Source organism: Peromyscus eremicus, chromosome 16_21 (genome assembly GCF_949786415.1).
Source record: "Peromyscus eremicus chromosome 16_21, PerEre_H2_v1, whole genome shotgun sequence".
Classification (NCBI taxonomy): domain Eukaryota; kingdom Metazoa; phylum Chordata; class Mammalia; order Rodentia; family Cricetidae; genus Peromyscus; species Peromyscus eremicus.
Window position 1 is genome coordinate 25,686,680 of NC_081432.1, and position 6,131 is coordinate 25,692,810.

Consider the following 6,131-nt stretch of genomic DNA (forward strand, 5'->3'; position numbering starts at 1 on the left):
TAGAGAGAAGCTAGAGGGGGTGGAGAATGGAAGAGGGACCAGAGAGATGAAGAGAGATTGAAGAGACCTGAGCTGAACCACGGGCTTCATTGGCGATTTGTGTGTGTGTGTGTGTCTGTGTCTGTGTCTGTGTCTGTGTATGTGTCTGTATCACCCAGCTGCATCTCCAGCCCTGCTGACAAGACCCTGCCTACGTTTTGAAGGTGCACTGTGCCTCTGCACCTTTCTTGGCCATTGTCTCTCACCCACAGTTCTTCCATGCTTTGGGCTAGAAATGGACTGTCTCATCTGACTCATCTCTGATCTGTGCACTTACTGTGTGCCAGTAACTAGCAAGCCTTAGTTTACCCTTTCTCTGCATGCAAACTGCATAATATCCTCCAACACACACCATGAAGAGGAACTTGAAGCCTAGAGCAAGCCAGACAGCTAAGATCCAGTCTGCCAGACCCCAAAGCTGAGACTTAAAAACATCCTACTGTAGTCCAATGCCCCCAACCCTAAACCTTGTACAAAGAAAGTGTCTAGGCCTGGGAAGGTGCCTCAGTCAGGAAAGCGCCTCTCAAGCACAAGGGCCTGAGTGTGAGCTCCAGAACCCACATAAAAGCCAGGCATGGCAGCACACTCAGGACCCAGTGCTGGGGAGGGAGGCAGAACTGGAAGGATCCTTCGGGCTTGCTGGCAACCAGTCCACTTAATGGGTGAACTCCAGGCCAGTGAGAGGCTCTGTCTCAAAGGACATGGTTGGCATTCCTGAAGAGGGTATGAATTTGTCCTCTAGCCCACACACATGGGTATGCTCTCACAAACACATACATACACTTCAAGGAGAAAAGCCTAAGAGCGTATGTATCGGTACAATGAATTGTCACCCCCTGCCTGCTACCTCCAGGGCTTTATAAGAAGGACTCAAGCACAGTGGAGGCTCTTTCCTTCTGGAGCTGGCAAGAATTAACTACATGGTGGTCTGCATATCCCAAGGTAATAAAACATAAATGATAGGGGGCTGGAGAGATGGCTCAGAGGTTAGGAGCACTGGCTGTTCTTCCAGAGGTCCTGAGTTCAATTCCCAGCAACCACATAGTGGCTCACAGCCATCTGTAATGAGATCTGGTGCCCTCTTCTGGCCTGAAGGGACACATGCAGACAGAATACTGTATAGATAATAAATAAATAAATCTTTTTAAAAAAATAAATAAATGTTAAACCTAATTAGCTGCTTTCCCTTTAAGACACTCAAAAGTGAAATTTTATGATGGCTTTTTGAGACAGGGTCTTGTGTCCCCGGGTTAGTTTTGAACTCAGGTCTCCTGTAACCTGGTCCGGTCTTGGACTCCTGATTCTCTTCCACCTACCTCCAAAGTAGAATTGGCAGGTGTGTGCTACCTGGCCAACCAAAGCTTTCCATTTTTAACTTTGCATTTAATTACTTAGTATCAACACTAAAGTGCAGGGTTTAGGAACTAGAGAGATGGCTCTGTGGTGTAGAGCACGTCTTGCTCTTACGGAGACCTGGGCTCCATTCCCAGCACCCACAATGTGGCTCACAACCATCTGTAACTCCCAATTCCAGGGGATCCAATGACTACCCTCTTCTGACCTCCTCAGGCATCAAGCACAAATGTGGTGTACATACATACATGCAGGTAAAACATTCATACACATACAATAAATCTTTGATAACAGTAGCAGTCGTAAAGTACAGGTTTTAGAGTGGGGTTGTTAGTTGGATATATTGTCTTACCCAAACTGGCCCCAAACTTCTGGGATTAAGTGATCTTCCTCTTTGAGCCTCCCAAGTAGCTGGTACTACAGATAATGTGCAGCCATGCCAGCTAGAGACCCAGAGTTCCCCATGATACATTTTAGTGTACTGGGCTTTTTTGTGTTTTGTTGTATGTGTGGTACATGTGTGGACACATGCCCATGCAGGTATGTGTGTGTGTGTGTGTGTGTGTGTGTGTGTGTGTGTGTGTGTGTGAAGGGCAGAGGTTGAGAGCAGGGGCCGTCCTCAGTCACCCTCCACCCTTTTTGAGACAGGATCTGCCTGCCTCCCCTGCACTGGGTTACAGACACACTCTATGGACTTAGCTTTTTATGTGGGTCCAGAGGATCTCCGGGCCTCATGCTTACATGGGACCCAAGCCACCTACACACCTTTTTTTATTTTGTTTTTGACACAGGATCTCATGTAACCAAGGCTGGCCTCAATTTTGCTATGTAGCTGAGGTCGACTTTGAACCCCTCCCCGGTTTTCCTCCTGCTACTGAGTGTTGAGGTTACAGGCATGTGCCCCAAGTTTGACTTGAGGGTTCTATTTGTCACCGCCACCCCGTACCTGATGCTCATATGGAGGAGCTTTCTTTTCCTGTTCGTTCACAGCTGTGGCTTCTCTTTCCTCACATGGTTAGAAGCTCTGTTCCCAGTCAAGGGTTAGCCTGGAAGAAACACTGGGCCTTAATGCTGAGAGCCTCTGCCTCTGTAAAGAGAGGAGCTGGAACCAGGAGAGAGCCACCAAGCTGAGGGAAGACAAAGACTTGCAGACCTGAGAGACACTGGGCTCAGGCAGAAACTGCCTGCCTCTCTCTCTGTTCTTCTGCCAGAGCACCTAATTTTGCCTAAATATCTTGACAGGCCTCTTTATAATTGCCTGAAGTGCCGAAAGAGAGAGAAGTCTTAAGTGACAGATACTTGAGAGTTAAATCTTGGACTGCAGGCAGAGCATAGATAACACCAGATTTTTTCCTGTTTTCCCAAAGCGGAGTCTGAGAAGAAGATGGCTCCAGGGGAGGAGGAGAAGGAGGCAGGGGGAGCTGGAGCCTGGTGCTTGGCACACTGGCCTTCTGTGCATCCCTTTATTAGCATCTTGGTCTAGGGGGATGTCTTACAGCTAGAGAGCTGAGTTCACCTGCCTTACAAAAGAGGAAGATGCAGTCTGCTGTGACTGCCGGGTCTTCAGTGCTTAGAACACTGCGTGGTACATGAGGAGAAGATAACAAGGCTGGGGATGTGGCTCGGTGGTAGAGCACTACCCTAGCATGCACCCAGCCCTGGGCTCCATGTCAAACACTGCAAAAGTAAGTAGGTGTGTTTCAAGGGTCTTCTTTGCTTTGAAGCGCTGGCATTTGTATTAGTTACTTTTCTTGACCCTGTGACCAAATACCTGGCAGAATTCACTGAAGTCAGGAGAGGTTTATTTTGGCTCAAAGTATGGGTTAGGGGACGTCGACACAGGGAAGGCATGGGCTAGAGCTGGTCTAGGGCTTTGGAAGGACAGCTGCCAGTTACATGGCTCCAACCAGAAAGCTGAGAGCCAGACTGGAAGCCCAGGGAGCCTCTTCTCCTGCTCACAGCCTCTCCTACAGCCTTAAGTTTGCTAGCCGGGCCTCACGTCCAGAAGGTTCTACAAACTTCCAAAACAGCACTGCCAGCCAGGGACCACATGTTCAAACACAGGGGCCTGTGAGGGACATTTCACATCAGGACGGTGACAGGATTGAGCTTGGGGCCTCCCTCACCTTTGCTCAGCAAGTGCTCTCCACTAAGCTGCATCCTGAGGCATTTCTCTAGTCTGTTTAAAAACTACTAGCAATTTCCAGTGAGAACTCTACAGTGGGGTACTGTCTGAGGTAATCCAGAAACTAAGGGGCAGAGACAAGGCTACCCTAGAACTTAGCCCGGAGCGCTTCCTCTCATCTGCCACACTGATGGATATAAACTCTGGAACAAATAGAAACTTCCAAGGCGGCCATGCGGCACATGATTCCATCCATTCGATGAGTGAAGGCCAGTGATGGTGGTGGCTTCCCGCCCACCTGCAGATGGCGCGGTAGCAGTGCCGTGTGTCAGCATCCACAAGCCAGCTCTGCTTCACACATTAGTTTCCCAGCCTGTCCTGTCTCCCTAGGAGCGGCTTTCCCAAGCCAGTGCGTGTCACCGGTATAACACACTGTCCAGCGTGGGTAATGAAGCATGTAGGTTATTGCCTCCAGAAGCGGGAGGGCAGCTTCACAGCACACGCTGAGCACTGACTCTGCATGTGGGGCGTGTGTAGGTCTGTTGGATGATAGGCCATGTTGCAGAGCAAGACAGAATCATCACCCCAGGGAGTCTGTGGAAATAGCATGCACAACCAAGGAACTTAATTAGAGAGTTTGGGGTGCTGTAAGATACCACAGCAGACAAGGAGTGATCCAGCTGCATCACAGAGGTCTAAGAAGGCCTTCCAGAAGGGGTACGGTTAGACCAAGACCTGAAGAAAAAGGTGGGAAAGAGAAAGAACTTCCTAGGTGGAGGGAACTAAATGTGTGGAGAAGCCCAGGATGAGCAAGGCCCCACGCTTTGCAGGCTGCAGCTGGCTTGGCATGGATGGTTCAGGGAGTGTAGGGCAAGCAGTGAGACTAGGACCTGCAAGTTCTCTAAGCAGTGTGACCTCCGACCCCTCAGAGACCGTGGGGGCCACTGAGGGCTAAGGAGGGGAAATGCCAGTGCTCTCTGCTGCAGAGAACTGGGTTGGAGGACACGATAACAAACTGGTAGTGAGAGGGCCCGGAGAAGTGGTTTGGGGGATCAGAAGAATGGCTGCAGCTTGCGTTGAACGCAGAATTTCATCTGGGAGCTGCTCAAGAGTACCCTCTAAAGGACTCGGTGGAATTTGCCAAACTCGGGGCAGACAGCCAGCTTTCGTGTGCCAGGCCCTACCATTCATAAAGATAAGGGTTCGAAGACAGGAGACGCTCACAGGGGAATGGGCTGTAAATCAGGTTCCAGATTCAACAGCCCAGAGGTGTTTGCTAAGCCGAAGGAAGGGTGAGGAGTGTAAATCAATGGCAGAACGTCTGCCTGGGATGCGTGAGGGCCTGGGTTCCATCCCAGCTCCACAGGGAAACAAAGGCAGGGTACAGGTGGAATTGTCCAGAGAGAGAGAGCCCATGAAGTGAGCAGAAAATTGTACCCAGAAGGATTCCCTAGGAACTGCCAACATGCACAGGCGGGGGTGGGGGTGGGGGTGGGCCAGGAAAGCAGCTGGCAGGGAGCCACCAGAGAGACAGCAGAAGCAGGAAGGGGGCACCACAGAAGTCAAGAGGCGCAGGCAGCGGAATCTCAGGCAGCCATGCGAGTGAGCTTAGGGGTGAAGGCCTCAGCTTGCTGACTTTGTCTTCAGCTCAGCCACATCAGAGGTCAGGGAGGCAGTACCAGCTGGGCCAGGGACGGGGGAGAAGGATGGGCCAAAGCCTTGGTACCTTAAAGTCCTTCTGTCAGAAGGGCAGGCATAGAGAAGGACAAAGGTACAAGAGAAGGTGAGGGGCCTGAGAAAGTGGGAACATGACGTGCAGAAACCACTGGAGAGAGGGGAAAGGATGCTGCTGACGGTGACCATGTAGGTAAGGTGGCAGGAAGTTGAGGGAGGTCCCATCCGATGGCTCCTATTCTCAGATTAAGGCAAGCCCGTCTCCTGCCTGTAGTAAGAGGCAGGAGGAAGGGGGATGTGTGGGGTGAGGAATTTTCCCAGACTCAGAAGGGTTGTTCTAGCAGTGGCGTCCATGCACTGCCCCGCAGAGTCTTGGGGGGAAAGTGCATAAGCAGTTCCCACAGCCTGACAATGGGAAAGGAAAAATAGCCCGTGGTAGAGGTTTTGCATGGTCAGGGCAAGGGCATAAGCAAATTGCTGTCCTAGGCTAGAGAGAGAGGGAAGTGAAAACAGAAACACTGAGGGCATGTATGGCATTGGCAACGTGCAAGAGGCAGAGATGAGCAGGGCTGGGGCAGCCTCTCTGGCAGAGTGCTCACCCAGCATGTGCAACACCTTGAGTTACAACACAGCACCGTGAAAACCATTCACAGGGCGCAGTTCCCAGGCCTGGCTGTGCCTCATAGTCAAGCCAAGTTCAAGTACAGGCTGCTGGGCTGGGCTGGGCCTATGGCTCGGGAGAGCACTTGCCTAGGATGTTTGAAGCCCTGGATTCCATTCCCAGTATCTATCAAACCAGGTGGAGCGCTGCACATCTGTCCAGCACTAAGGACTTGGAAGTAGGAGGATCAGAAGTCCAGGGTCCCTGCTGGAGAGATGACATACGGTGGTTCACAAACATCTGCAACTCCAGTCTCAGGGGAATCTGATGCCCTCTTCT